At 40.2% G+C, this 16209-nt stretch overlaps 1 protein-coding gene and 1 pseudogene across 2 annotated transcripts in view; both read left to right on the plus strand.

Annotated features, from left to right (window-relative positions):
• The first annotated feature begins 447 nt into the window (after positions 1-447).
• LOC309503357 (tripartite motif-containing protein 16-like) overlaps positions 448-16209 on the plus strand; it is a 53095-nt gene continuing 37333 nt past the window's right edge. The window contains exon 1 of the mRNA XM_082176154.1: positions 448-548. The gene's annotated coding sequence lies outside the window, so the exon portion shown is untranslated. The remainder of the gene's footprint in view (positions 549-16209) is intronic.
• On the plus strand, positions 496-14550 carry LOC309503353 (tripartite motif-containing protein 16-like; annotated as a pseudogene). Its single transcript, XR_014211805.1, has 6 exons — positions 496-1158; positions 10504-10599; positions 10687-10920; positions 13047-13206; positions 13357-13404; positions 13644-14550. The product of XR_014211805.1 is annotated as a tripartite motif-containing protein 16-like (transcript).

Raw genomic sequence — 16209 nt, forward strand, 5'->3', positions numbered from 1 at the left:
ATTACGTTGTTGAAAACGAAAGTAGAGTGACGCACGTTCATTAGCGTGATGAGAGTTCCGTGTCTTTATTAAACTCAAAACAAAATGATTTATCTGTCATCCACCCTCGATTAATTGGAATGGAATATTTTTATTACTTGGCCCACCCGACCCGCGGATTATCCGCGCACTGCGCGCAGCACTATACGGTTTGAGAATGGACAAGCGGCCCGAGTTTTGTCGAGAGCCGGAGGCGGCACGAAATTTGACGAAGGCGGCCGCCTCATAATTCTCTATGCAGGAAAAACCCTGACAATAGAGTTTCATTTCAGCTGTTACTGAACAAACCTGAATCAACTAAGAAAGGTTTTTTGCATTTAAAATAACATCCAGGCGTTTGGGAGTACGGTTGAAACTGAACTCTTCAGGAATAAGGCTGTCCAGGACCAGGAATGAGGAACCTGCTTTACAGACTTGCAGATAAACCTGTTTTGCACACGTCACTGAAACACAGAACCAGGAAGCAGGAAGAGTTTGTGAAAGAGAAACTGAAGTGCAGTTGAGCTGTTGTGTGTTTGTGTCTCAGTATTCATGCAGTAAAATGGCAGAAGTCAGAATTTCTCAGGATGAGTTCCTGTGTCCAGTGTGTCTGGATCTCCTGAAGGATCCAGTGACCACTTCCTGTGGACACAGTTACTGTAAGATCTGTATTACAGGCTGCTGGGATCAGGAGGATCAGATGAGAGTCTACAGCTGCCCTCAGTGCAGACAGACCTTCAGGCCAAGACCTGCTTTAGCTAAAAACACCATGCTGGCTGAACTGGTGGAGAAACTGAAGAAGACTAAACTTCCTGCTGACTGTTACGCTGGAGCTGGAGATGTGCAGTGTGACGTCTGTACTGGAAGAAAACACAAAGCTGTCAAGTCCTGTCTGGTGTGTCTGGAGTCTTACTGTCAAACTCATTTTGACCGTCATGAGGAATATTTCTCCCGTAGGCTAAGCCACATAAAGTGACTGATGCCACTGGACGACTGCAGGAGATGATCTGCCAAACACATGATAAACTCCTTGAGGTTTTCTGTCGCACTGACCAGAAGTTTATATGTGTGCTGTGTACGATGGACGATCATAAAAACCACGACACTGTATCAGCTGCAGCACAGAGGACAGAGAAACAGGTATGAAACTACACACTGATGAAATAATGTTGACACTATTTATATTGGCACCATATGATCAGGAAACATCATTCACACTGCAGACGTCACAGAAGTGAACAGAAGCTGTAAGTGGACTTTCACTGCTGAGCGTATTTGAGCTCCGCGTTGAACTTAACAAAAAATATAGTGAAATGAAGTGTAAACTTAACAGAAGATATGGTGAAAATACACATTACACAAGTAAACATTGATCAACACAAACTTTTGTAAAACAGGTGTAACGTAAACGACTCGGGGTAAATGTGAATTAGCTCAAGAATATGGGGAATTATGGGAATATTAATAATTATGACTCATGGTCATAATTCATAAGTCGCATGTACATTTATTTTATCAATTATCGAGATTACCTTGTTCTGTAACTGGTCTGACCAACATTTAATTCGTCCAGCGAATAAATGTAAGATCATTACAGTTAACCCTCTGAGGTCGAGAAACGCGCCCCCGCGTTTTGCTGGATTTTCTTCACATTGTAGTACAATAAACTTAAATTACTCCGTCATTTATGGTTATACAGAAAAAAGAAATATAAAAAAAGAATCTGTGATATTTCTACTTTTGTATGTGTCCACTTACAATCAAATCAAAACATTGTGCTTTTGTAAAATAAAGAAAATAAACAGGGTGTGCGTTCTGCCTCTCCGTCGCGGTGAACTTTTTTTTCTTGAGCACGTCTATAAACTGAAACAAAACTCAGCGAATACTTCTCACACATTTATGAGCCATACACCTTTATACACATTTAAAGGTATAGCGGAGGATCTTTCCAAATTTTAGATAAGACCCGCCCTCTCCACTTTTTGAAAAGTTTGATTGATTCACCAGAATGATTGACAATTAGGAGGACCAATAGTTTAGACTACCCACCAGGAAGTAAAACATCCTCCGCTATACCTTTAAGTGTGTACTTTTAAATGATCGGATTCAAACTGAAAACAAATATTCTCTGTTTAAGTAATTTGTATAAAACCAACAGGATGTCCAGTATCTCAAACGCTTGCTAATTACTTTTAATTCGGCCACGCCCACTCGCACAAAAGTGATTCACATGCAAATCTCCACATGGAACGCGAACGCGCTCATTACCTCAAACACAAAACACCAAAACACTTCACAAGTCTCTGCTTTTCGTCGAGTTTGGAAGACACGTCTGAGCTTACATGGATTTACCCCCAGAAGAAGAAGAACGCGATTTGAAGACAAGAAAGATGTAAGGTAAGAAATTCTTACTTATTAGTTTATGGTATTGTTGCATAAACTTCACATTGCAGTTGAACTGTTGCTAGATATATGGTGAATATTATACTATTTAGACCCGTGTTTACTGTTAAATACTGTTTGTGGATATCTGCTCAAGCATAGATATGTATAACCATAATGTTTAATATTTTGGAGCGCGATGGCGTTCATATTTTGGAGCGCGATCGCGTTTGAATGTATCATATTTTGGAGCGCGCTGTGGGTTTGAATGTATCATATTTTGGAGCGCGCTGTGGGTTTTAATGTATCATATTTTGGAGCGCGCTGTGGGTTTTAATGTATCATATTTTGGAGCGTGATCGCGTTTGAAAGGAAAAATGCACCAAACATTAGGCTTTATGTTTTTACTATTATCTCATTTCATATCATCATAACGAATGGAAACATTTGAAGTAACATAAGATAATCAATATATTTTTCTCTAGCATTGTTACTGAAATCTTTTGGAAGATTTATAGGCTGCTTTGTAAAATAAAATTATTTTATGCAGTACTGCACATAGCTTATGCCTACAAGGCACAACAAATATGGTGTTCTTTATATTATATATTGTTGGAAACATTTGTGTGTGTGTGTGTGTGTGTGTGTATTCTGTGAATTTTAAAAAGCAATTTTAACCAGAAAAATCTAAAATGTATTCCCAAAATCGTGCAGGCCTAGTTTCTCTTGATACCAGTATGTTCACTTTTTTCTTTTCTTTCAGGGACCAGATGCAACTGAGTCCTGCTGACTTCAACATTCACATGAGTCTCTGTACATGAACATGGTAAAGTGAAAATCAAACACCTTGGAAATGGTATGTACAATGTTTTTAGGAATGGCACAAAGGTCTCTGTCTTTGGATCATTGTTTTCAATGTGCTCTTTTGTCATTTGTATTTTTGGATTGTGTTGTGTTGTAAATAAATCCAAACAATCTAAAAGCCATTCTTTTTTAAATCTCCTCATTCTTTGTGCAAGGTTGCTCTGAATGACAGGGCCTGATCGCTCCTAATAGGGCAGTTAGGGGAGTGTCTTTGTCTTTCTCAGGTGTGAAAAGCTTACATATTCATGAGATGATCACGCCTCTTCGCATATGGCTTTGTCACACAAAACACGTCTTAGAAATTTTAAATCAATATATTGTCTTATCTGAATGAGCAGTCAGGGTGATTTTCACATAGTTTTGGAGCAAATATTCTAGGCTATGTCATACAATTTTCAAAAGTCTTGTGAAGAAATAATCAGTATGGGTTTCATGGCCTTATTTCAGTGACAATTTTTTTTTGTATTTTCACAAACCATGCATAAATGTCATTATCTCAAAACTACAAACTTTTACATACATGCTGCTGATATATAATTGTAGCAGAGTGTGTGCTGAATACAGTGTAATCAGACTTTAGCCATGAAAATGTCACTAGTAACAGAAAAAAACACAAATGTCAGAGCATGTCAGAACACCTCCAGAGCCCAGAAAACAGCTCAGACCTCAGAGGGTTAAGAAGGGGGTATCCCTTTACAAACTCCGAGAAAGTTTTATCTTCTGGCCACAAATATCAAACTTTCTGAGTTTATGAATTAAGAACTACTAAATGTAGTTTATATCGAGCTTGTAGCTTAGATCTTTTAGTTTCATTGACTTTATAAGGTGGGTTTTCAAACACAGAGACAATTAAAAGTATAAATGGATTTATTTATAAAATGGCACACACTAGAGGTTATATAAACTACAGATATAAACGTACGTAAAAATGCAAACAAACAAACAAACAAACATTTAACCGAACCAAAACATAAAACATAGCGTGATCAGAATGAAATGAAATGAAAGAAAGAAAGATATAGAGAGAAGGGAAAAGCTAGTAATTATTACATACAGAAACCTAAGTTCACGAGACACCTGGAACAGCTTTTATAGGAATCAATATACTTGCGAGTGCTCTTTCTGGTCAGGCTGAAGCTGATGCAGGAAGCGAGGGTGGTGTCCTGTTTCTGCTGCGTCTTCCGGTGTCGCGGGAAGCTTGAAAGGCTCACTGAATGTAATGTTACCGGAAAATAAGGTTCATCTCCCGGGATGGGAGAGGTTTAAAGTCTTTGTTGCAAGGGACGCAGCTACGACTCGAACATGTGCTCGCTCGATAGAGAAGACCAGAGCCTCCTCCAGATGTTCCTTTGGAGAAGCGCTGCGCCGAGGAAGAGAGTTAAGAGAGTTGAGTTGAGTTGGATGAGAGAGTTGAGTTGGATGAGAGAGAGAGGAAACTGAAGGTTTGGACTTTTATCAGTGTCCCATGTGCCGTCCCCTCCTTCGTGTAGGACGAATCAGCTGTCGAGATTTTCTTAGGCGGGAAGATCCCTTTGTTCGTTTGGAACGGTCTCCTGGCTCGAGTTACAGTGACGATTGACTTAAGCCTTTCGGTTCCAGAAATATGAAATGTGTAAACAATGTATATTACTGCATTCTGCTATTGGAATTCGATTCTGTTAGATTAAGAGAATTACAAAGACATCAAACGCGTCACATGAAGGTTGTAGCAATGCGAAGTTACAGGAGATATGCAGAATTACACACATTTAAAGTCTTGATTACCACATGACAAAATCGTAGACACCCCAATATGACATGGTCATAACAAAAGGCACCTCAGAAATATATCAACATTTTGGTAACGTCCTATGGTAAGTCAAGGGAAAATCTGTGGGTGTGTGTGGTGCGTTTGGGACGTGACTGCTGAGAATGTCTGCTTTCCTGGGTCGTAAAGTTTTATGGTCTGAGGTAGGGTTACAAAACCATGATTCTATTTGAGACCCTAAATTGGGGGAAAAATTCTTTCGATAGACACTTAGAATTCAAACCTGCAGATTAGAAACCACACATGCATAATGGAATTGTACATATATTTACTAAATATTGCTTATCCTGAGTTACACATAAAGGGGGGGTCTCTTGGTGTGTGTGTGTGTGTTCTGGAATGTCTCGAGGCTGTGAGGTTGGGGGAAACCCAGCCAAACTGGCGCTGGCAAATTGGTCCTTGTGGAGTAATTATTAACCAGTAAGGACAAGGACGATGTGTTTTGCCATCACATGATCTACTTAATGCGAAAAGCAGATGTCATTGTTGCTACACAGGCTTTAATGAAGCAACATAAAGTAATGGAAAATATTCACCTGTTGTTTAACAAAATATATCTCTGTCAAGAATAATGCAAGTTTGAACACAGTTTCTGTTCAGTAAATCTGACTCAGTCCATTTGAACTATATAGAGCCGCAGGTCTGTTACGGTACGGATCCACTTCTGTCGTGACGCAGTCCACTTTATTCCTATGGGTGACGTCAAGTGACTTTAATGCAGGCGCGCTGGAAGCTGTTTCATGCGAGGGGGGCTGGGGTGGAAAATATGTGACGTCATTATGTTGTGGCTGACAACAAGACATGAAATTTCTCTGTACTGTATATGTGTTGTAGCCATTAAAGAAAACATTTAGTTTCATATTTATGTTAAAATATTATAGGCTAATGTTATTTTTTAATGTAATCAATGTTGATTATGAAAGTGAGCATATGCAGCATGAGAAAGATAAAGATACATCATGAGATGCGCAATATGACTGGAGACATGGAGTGGGTAAGACATGATTTTGACCACTTCATTGAGTTTTGTTTTGTAGAAAGACTATTTTTAAAAGATTTTCATTTTGTATAAATTGTATCTTAATTTTGATCAATGTTTTATCAACCAATTGCCTGTATTTAATAAATAAGAAGCAAATATATAGCAGACAATGTAATAAGGCACCGGCACAATCACTTGCATTGCACGTGAACTTGAGGGCGCCGTAACTCAGCTTGTGCCTCACAGTTTTGAGAAATATATGCTATCTATTATAGAAAGCTTGAAATGTCTACTTTTAAACGAAACTATTCAAAACGAAAAGAAATAGGCTACTCTCTGAATATGTAATCCATAAATGTGCATTTCACATGCATTTCTCTCTGGTAATAAACAATTAAATGTCTCCTTGCTATTTTTGACACATTCATACTTTTGCCGGTTCTTCTTTGTGGCAATCTTTATGCGTGCCGCCGTGCTCTTGAGTGCGGCTATATTATGTACACACTCATTATCCTGTATATAGCCTATTTAAGTAATAAAATTAATATAAAGGGGCGATTTGTCCACTAATGGCTTAAATGAACAACTACTAGTCGACTAGAAAAAAACTTTAGTCGGAGGCAGCCCTTATTCCACATATTTTCGAACCAGCAGGACATTCTGGGTTGGGGCGAGAAACCCTGAGCGGAATGAGCGAGCGGAGCGGAATATTCAGAAATGCGCTCTCCGCTCACGTGCTCTGATCGGAAACAAAGCATGACAAATTCAAACTTTATTTAATTTTCTCCGTAGCTTGAACACTCACTACATTAGGCATAAGAGAGTTATTAACGCTGTCCATTTATTTATTTTTATTTCATGTTTTTAAATTACAATATTATGTTAGTCCACAGCCCCCCACTTGGGGGTGCTGATGCTATGACGAGGGGGCTGCATCCCCCGCAGCACCCCCCTTCCCGCGCTACTGCTTTAACGCGTCCGCAAAGCATCCCGGGAAGGCGGCGCTGCATTAAAAAAAATGCTGTGCGTCAAAAAGCTGGCCGATGCCCATCTTTATGCAAATTAATCCGTTGAACGCGACGCGACTATCCAATAGAAGTAGAGCACATGGAGACTGGGGGAAGTCTCTCGTGGGTCCAAATGTTTTAAAACAAGCGTGCCACACAAGCCCTGAAAAGTGAAGCCAAAGCGTCTCGATCGCCCCCCGGTGACTGGTCCTAGTATAGGTCTTAAGCCCCGCCTCCTTATTTAACGACACGTGAGACCAACTAAACAATTAAATTACACTTCAAATATCTTTTTTCCAAAGATGGTTTCTCTGAATTACTGTAGTTTTTATCACGCTGATGTAAGTTCAAGTGTTTGTTTTTAGAATAAGTTTAGTTAGTTTTTTGATGCGGTGGTGTGACGACATGATTGACAGCTGTGATTGACAGGTTCTCTGAGCGAAGTAGTCACTGAAGCACCAACAGACTTTTTTTCGGGATCTTCGGAGGACTGAGGAGATTGGAGCTTTAAATTTAATATCTAAATTTCTATAATTAATTTAAAAAAGTGCAGGAGCGTGTGCTTGCAATTGATTCTGCGAGAGTGAGGGCGGGGCCTTGATTTCATGGCTTTACTTCCTGCTCACTACTGCGCAGATCTGGTCCCGAGATCGCTACTGCGCAGACTCCGGTCCCGAGATCGCTACTGCGCAGACTCCGGTCCCGAGATCGCTACTGCGCAGACTCCGGTCCCGAGATCGCTACTGCGCAGACTCCGGTCCCGAGATCGCTACTGCGCAGACTCCGGTCCCGAGATCGCTACTGTGCAGACTCCGGTCCTGAGATCGCTACTGCGCAGACTCCGGTCCCGAGATCGCTACTGCGCAAACTCAGGTCCCGAGATCGCTACTGCGCAGACTCCGGTCCCGAGATCGCTACTGCGCAGACTCCGGTCCCGAGATCGCTACTGCGCAGACTCCGGTCCCGAGATCGCTACTGCCCAGACTCCGGTCCCGAGATCGCTACTGCGCAGACTCTGGTCCCGAGATCGCTACTGCCCAGACTCTGGTCCCGAGATCGCTACTGCGCAGTCTCCGGTCCCGAGATCGCTACTGCGCAGACTCAGGTCCCGAGATCGCTACTGTGCAGACTCCGGTCCCGAGATCGCTACTGCGCAGTCTCCGGTCCCGAGATCGCTACTGCGCAGACTCTGGTCCCGAGATCGCTACTGCCCAGACTCTGGTCCCGAGATCGCTACTGCGCAGTCTCCGGTCCCGAGATCGCTACTGCGCAGACTCAGGTCCCGAGATCGCTACTGTGCAGACTCCGGTCCCGAGATCGCTACTGCGCAGACTCTGGTCCCGAGATCGCTACTGCCCAGACTCTGGTCCCGAGATCGCTACTGCGCAGTCTCCGGTCCCGAGATCGCTACTGCGCAGACTCAGGTCCCGAGATCGCTACTGTGCAGACTCCGGTCCCGAGATCGCTACTGTGCAGACTCCGGTCCCGAGATCGCTACTGCGCAGACTCTGGTCCCGAGACGTCAACGCCATATTGGGACACTAACGGCTTCACTTCTCACCAATGGAAGAGAGCGAAGGGGCGTTGTCCATCTTTTTTTACAGTCTATGTTTTAAAAACACAACATTCCCCGCTGGCTCAAAACCACACCCATAGCGGTAAACTTGAGGAACGCCAATCAATGTACAAATGAGGGGAGGCGTCGCGACACCACGCTTCAGTCGTGTGCAAAAGTGGATCCGTACTGTTATTCAGCAGAAACACTGTCATTGTGAAGCTTTACATCTGTGTCAGTTTCACTTTTATGATACTTTTGCTTGCGTTGTGAAACAGGCCTTATGCGTCATTTAAACTCATGTACAATGGTGGTAACTAGGGGTGTGACGAGATCTAATGCCACGAGATCTCGCGAGACTACAATGTGACAAAATTTCTCATTGAGTGAAAATCTGTCTCACGATATCGCCACCGCTACATTCACTACATTACGGTACCCACCGCCGCACCGCCTCCACTGTCGTTTTGCTGTTTTTAAAAATAAAAACCATTGTAAACGACTGCTCTGCTCATCCAGCACGAGTTGCACAGTTCCCTGATCACGTGACAATGGCGGAGGATTTGTTGCGCAACAGAGCTTAAGCATCTGATAAATGTATTATCTTGTAGAAAGCGCACTCAGCACCACTGCTCTTTACACGAAGTCAGGAATTTGAAAGTGAAAGTAAAACGCGAGCTCCCTGATGCACACAAATTAGGCTGCTTACAATAACCTGTCTCTGGACTGTGTAGTTGTAACCACCTCTTAGTTCTGGACTCTGTTTGCACTTTGATCCGGTCAGCAGGGCATTTAGCCCGTAACTGTAAATACCCACTCAGAAGGTGTAAAAGAAAGTGATAATGTGAAAGTGACGTGTATTAATGTGGGTTTGAAAGTAGAACAGTATTTAAATGACGATATTAAAGTTTTCGTCTGAGAAAGAATGTGAACGCAGTGCTAAAGAAAGTGAAAAGAACGTGTGAGTAAATGAGGGAGAAAAGAAAGTTAAAGGAAAGTTGATAGATGGAAGTCGTAAGAAGATTGAAGGTTAAAAGAAGGTTGAAAGATTTAAGTCTTAAGGGAATCCTTTGAAGGAAAGATCTATAATAATATTCTTTTTTATTTTTTTTTAAAAGTACTGTATTTTTTTTAATTTTTCTAAACTGTTTTAATTATTCTTATTTCTTTTTATTATTTAAATTTCTTCTATGTAAAGCACTTTGAATTGCCATTGTGTATGAAATGTGCTATATAAATAAACTTGCCTTGCCTTGCCTTGCCTTTGAATATTAAGAGAGTACTTTGATTATGGCTGTCCTTGTACTAATAGTTTGCACTTAATAAGACTAAGAATAAACTGTTATTTACTTTTGTTATTTAAACTGTTTTTATTTCTATGTTCAATTTGTAGAAAGGAATTAAATTATGAGGTCACACACAGCCTCAATCAGAAGTTCTGGAAGCTCATATGTAATGTACAGTAAGAGTCTGAAGAGACTCATGTGAAATCATACAGGAGAAAAGCCAGTCAGTTGAGTTTGTGGCATTTGAATTCATACTCATAAAGTAGAACTGAAATGACATTCATTACAAGATTATTAGTTAATCATTTCAAAATGAACCTGCAGTCTAATTTTCCAGTCATGAATTTTGTCATTGAGGATTTCTATAAAATATTGTGAAAAAAATATTGTCTCGTCCCGTAAACCCAATCTCTAATCTCATTTCTCGTCTCGTGAGATAAGTGTCTCGTCACACCCCTAGTGGTAAAACTGATCAATCATCCCTTCAGGAGTTTGAACCTACAGCCATTGGTTATTAATTCTACTGTTACTGGATTCAACTCTTCACATGATGATATAGTGCCAGTATAAAGTGCCATCTGTGTTATTGGTTTGTGCTGCAGAAGCAGCTGAAGGAGACGCAGAGGTCGTTCCAGCAGAGGATCCAGCAGAGAGAGAAAGATCTTCAGCAGCTGAGAGAGGCTGTAGAGTCTCATAAGGTGAGTCTGGAGAAGAAGAGAAGTTTGAGAAGTCTCAGTCAGGACTCACTGAAGCTCACTGTGTGATTGTGATGTGTGTCCTAACAGCGCTCTGCACACACAGCAGTGGAGGACAGTGAGAGGATCTTCACTGAGCTCATCCGCTCCATTGAGAGAAGCCGCTCTGAGGCGACACAGCGGATCAGAGATCAGGAAAAGACTGCAGTGAGTCGAGCTGAAGAACGACTGGAGCGACTGGAGCAGGAGATCAATGATCTGAGGAGGAGAGACGCTGAGCTGGAGCAGCTTTCACACACACAGGATCACATACATTTCCTGCAGGTAACAGAGATCGAGAAGAACAGGATCATAGTGGACTTTAGTGGCAAGAGACTCACAGAGAAACATTTCATGAGAGCAGAATGAGCCGCTGACTGAAGTGTTGATCTGTGTGTTCGGTTATTATAGAATCATCAGTCAGACTCTCATCTGATCATCTTCACTCACATTTCAACTTTTTTACCTCATTTTTCCTTCTGATTTCTTATATAATGGTGAAATCAGTGAACTTCATGGTAGCAATTTGAGTAATATTCATCAAAGTTGGATCAGATGATCTTCAAACAAAAGAATTGACAGTATGTTCATAATTGTTTGCCTTTTCAAAGCATCTCCTCACTATCCGCTAGCTGCCTGTCCCCTGAACACACTGTAAAAAACCGCGGTCTCTCTAGACACCACAGGCTCCACAAACAGCAACAAAAACAAACTGGGCTCACCCGCACCACGAAACACAACAAACAGTGCTCCAGCCAATCACCGACAAGGGTCTAGCCAGCCTCCGTTTTGTTTGACAACAATTCGAATGTCAACAAGAAGTAACGTCTCCCGACATCGCTTAGAGCACCTTTAACATGTTGATGAATTTGACCATGAAGACCCTAAACATGAAGTCTGTATATTAGCAATGCTTCAACATACTGAAACCACACAAAACCTGACCTTGGGATCGTGTCCTAAGAGTCCTTGTGGATTTCAGTGTCAATAACTGCTCAAAAGTTATAAATAATGTTCAATCTGCTCGTAGATTTTGAACTGCTTTTCCTGAGCGAATCTACTCAAGTCTACAATGAGACCAGGGCCGTTTCTCAACATTTTGCCCCTTCCCAAAACTTACACTCTCAAAACTTAAATAGCAACGTTTCTAAGCATTGATTTGGTACTTTTACAAATTATATAAATAGGTTGTTTCTTAACATTGAAATGATTCCCAACTGATGTACATTCATTATTTTTTTCTGTTCTCATATTGGTTGTAGGAACAACACGTTCGGTGGTTCGGCGTAGTTTGTTAGCAATGAAAGTTTCACAGGTTCCAGTTCACAGTATCCATATCTAAACTCATTTATAGTAAATTGATTGTCCAGTTTATTTTCTATTGAGATTTCTAGTTGATCATTTCTCTCTCCTCATCACTCGCTGCCGATCACTTATAAAAAACCTCACTCTGTATTCACTCCATGTCAAAATTAATTCAGTGTGCTTTTAAATAAAGCCAATCTCTAGACACACGATGTGTTCAACGAAAAATAAATGGACAATGTTTAGAATAAAATGAGAAATGTTATATTGTTTTCTTTAATAAAACAACAGTATTGTTTCTTCACTTTTAATAATGAAACTATTTTTTTTCAATAAAACTTAAAGTGCTTTATTAAAAGTTAAATTACCCCAAATCCAAGCACATATTAAATGATTGTTTAGTACTTCACACTTCAGAGTAAATTAAATTAACAAAGACAAAAATATCACATGTTAATGCCTTGTCATCACACAAATATGAATTTAGCAAACTTGCCCTTTAATTATGTGAATAAAACAAAGATTTTAATGACATTCCCAGTGAATGTCAACTTTTTTTAGAGTCCAATGTACACAATATAAAATAGCTAATATGGAGATTGATGCATTTGATCAGGATAATTATATGATTATTTACAATATTTAATGTGAGAGAGATGTTGGTATATTACTGACCTCTAGATTTTATTTCCACATCTAAATTAATCACTTTCATGTTTCCTGGACAATTGTGTTGTTGTTTTTTGTGTGTGTGTTTTGTGCTTTATTTCACTGCTGCTGTCATACATTTTTTTTACATATAATTTCAAAACACACTAAACATTTGTATTTATGATCGCAGCATTTCTAATAAAATCATATATTTCTCAGGCTAATATTGAGCTTAAATTGATTTCCTAGGAAGTTCACATATAGTGTAAATGCCAAACGCTGGAACTTTTGTCTCTAATGTCACATAATGAATATGAGAAGAATGAAGCTGATGCTGTGAAAGTGCTGGATTGAGGAGAGTTACTAAAGATCAACAAGAGCCGCACAAATCTGACAGTAGAGCAGGTTATTGATGAAGTGTGGAGGTGATGAGCTTTAATTTCTGTTTTCTCTAGAGTTTCCAGTCTCTCTCAGCTCCTCCTGAATCTACAGACGTAAATGACAATCTCTTCAGTTCTCTCTCCTCTTTTGATGGCGTGAGAGAATCTGTCCGTCAGCTGAGAGACAAACTGGAGGATTTGTGCAAAGAGGAGCTGAAGAAGATCTCTGACAGAGGTAAAGTCCTGGAGATTCTGCTCTCAGAAATGATCCTCCATCATCTCAGATCATGTAGAAGATCATATTAGAAATGTCTTAGGAACGGATGCAGGGATCATTTTCTCTTGACATGATAATCACACTCTTCATGTCTGTTGATTTCCACAGTCACTTTCTCCAACATTGTTTCCAGGACCAGGAACGACTTCCTACAATGTAAGTCACTGAGAAAACAAGCAGAAAAACTCACTGAGTGTGTTCATGTTCTTCCTGGAGAAGTGAAAGAAAACATGACAGAAGAGTTTTAGAGTTGATCATGTAAATGATGATTTGCTCAGGATATCTGGTAAACTGCACTGAGACACTGATGATATATTGAACATGAAGAGTTCAGATACATTAAAAGATCAGACAGATTCATAATTCCTGATTCTGATGTGTTTTATCTCCATCAGATTCCCATCAGCTCACTCTGGATCTGAACACAGTGAATAAACACCTCCGTCTGTCTGAGAGGAACAGAGTGATTACTTGCACTTTCCCTGCGGAGTTGTATCCTGATCATCCAGACAGATTTGATGTGTATCCTCAGGTGTTGTGTAGAGAGAGTGTGTGTGGACGCTGTTACTGGGAGATTGAGTGCAGTGGAGAATATGGTGTGTATATATCAGTGTCATATAAGAGCATCAGCAGGAAGGGACGGGGTAATGAGTGTGTGTTTGGATATAATGATCAGTCCTGGAGTTTGTCCTGCTCTTCCTCCAGTTACTCATTCTGGCACAATAACATAGAGACTAAACTCCCTGTAAAGCCCATCAGCAGTAGAACAGGAGTGTGTGTGGATCACAGTAGAACAGGAGTGTGTGTGGATCACAGTAGAATAGGAGTGTGTGTGGATCACAGTAGAACAGGAGTGTGTGTGGATCACAGTAGAACAGGAGTGTGTGTGGATCACAGTGCAGGAACTCTGTCCTTCTACAGCGTCTCTGACACAATGAGCCTCATCCACACAGTCCAGACCACATTCACTCAACCGCTCTATCCTGGGTTTTGGGTTTATAATGGATCAGTGAAACTTTGTTGATGAATCAGGATAGATTGTAGAGAGATTCTACCCATAATGCTTTGAGCTGCACTATAAATCAAGTCTCTTACTTTCTCTTTATTACATTAATAACATGTTCAGATTATGGTTGAGTAAGCGGTGATCTTGAATCTGATATAATATTCCACGCTAAACTCAATAACAATATTGTTTTGTCTCATTATCTCTTATGTGTGCCTTGTGTAAATATGTATGTGGATGTATATGTACATATGAGAGAATGTCTATTTCTTTGCCTTTTTGCTCATTCAAGAAAAGTTATATAAAAAGAAACTCCCTGTTTCCAAACATCAATTTCACTTCAGAATGAAAGTACAATGATAGTAGAAATCACTCACACAATGTCAGGACTGTCTTATTCTAAAATAAAAGCCCTCCAAAAAGTCACATATAACCTGTTTTGTCTATAAATTCAGATAGATATAATAAGGAAACTCTTTTCACACTGTTCTTAGTTGTGTACATTTAAATATAGTTGATGTAAGAGCCATATTTCAAATTTCAAAATGTATATTTTCATATTTTTATCACACAAATTTGGTATAATAATTATTTTTGTTAATTATTCATTTACTGTTGAATATATTTCTTTGATTTATATTTTGAGCATGTTCAGTGACGTCTATTTTGTAGCGCATGTAAAAGAGTTTGACACACATGTAATAAGTGCAGACGCATAGAGGGAGAACACAAAGCTTTTGACCGTTTATCATAATATATCCTAGAGGATGGAAAATCTTGAAGTGCATTTTCATTGTTCCTGGTCACTTGGCGCAACATAATGGAGGACATTGAATATGGTTGGAAAAGTGGTCGGTTACAGAGTTGGAAAATCCTACCAACATGAGGATTATTATCTCAAAGCTGCCCTACAAGTTGTGTGAAAGATGGAGAGCCCATGCTTACGAGTATGAGGAGCACAACAGAAGAAGAGCCAAGTTCATTCAGTCCGTGGAGTTTGTTGATCGCCAAGCAAAGGTAATATCAAACCCACTTTTGGAGATTTGGATGCTTTGGCAGAGGATGAGAAACACACCAACAAGTCTTCAAGGAACCAAGCTGAAAAGAGAAGGAAAAAGAAGTAGCAGTTTTACAACTGATGTCAAACAGGCTGGAGAAACTCATGAAGACTTGACAATGATGAAGAACAACAGAGCACCAGTTACCAGTGCTTTCACTTAACCTTGTGCGTTCTGGGAGAAAGGCCAAACCTTGGAGCGATGTTATCAGTTTGGTGACAAGACATATAAAGACAAATTAGACTTTCTAAGAAAGAATGGATTTAGCTTTGGATACTTAGTGGAAGGACACTTAAAGGGACAATGTGTAGCTTTTTAGGTATTTTATTATCTAAAATCTATATTTTTATTCATAAATATGCCCTCAATGGTGTACAAATACCTATGCCAATGTTCAGACTAATCCTCGTAAACGAAGAATTTATTATCTTTATATACATGGGACGGGTAAGTCCACGGAGGCTTCCATGTAGTTCCGCCATCTTGAAAAACTATAATAGCAGAGAGGGACAAAAAGTACTAGGCCAACGCGTTTCCACAACGCGTTTCGTTCAGAGCCAGCGTCACGTGACTGAAGCCAGCAGAAGCGGAGGAGCAGAGCAGTGAGAGGCGCTTGTCACTGCCGCGGCAAGTTTAAAAGGCTGCACTGCACGGTTATTTATACACCGTTCATTCATACATACATATGAGTCACAGGATAAGGAGTCCTCGTCGTCGAAAAAGTCCAAAATAGATCGTAAAAGGAAACGTGACCGGAGATTACAAAAACAAGGGTTACTGTCAGGATAGCTAATGCAGGAGAAAGCTTTCAAAAGAGACCCTGAAGTTGCCTGCTTTCTTCTCGACAGGTAAGTCAATGTTACGGTCTTAATTACAAGCTTTTTTTTCATTGCTTGG

Source organism: Leuciscus leuciscus (genome assembly GCF_965113295.1).
Source record: "Leuciscus leuciscus genome assembly, chromosome: 7".
NCBI lineage: Eukaryota > Metazoa > Chordata > Actinopteri > Cypriniformes > Leuciscidae > Leuciscus > Leuciscus leuciscus.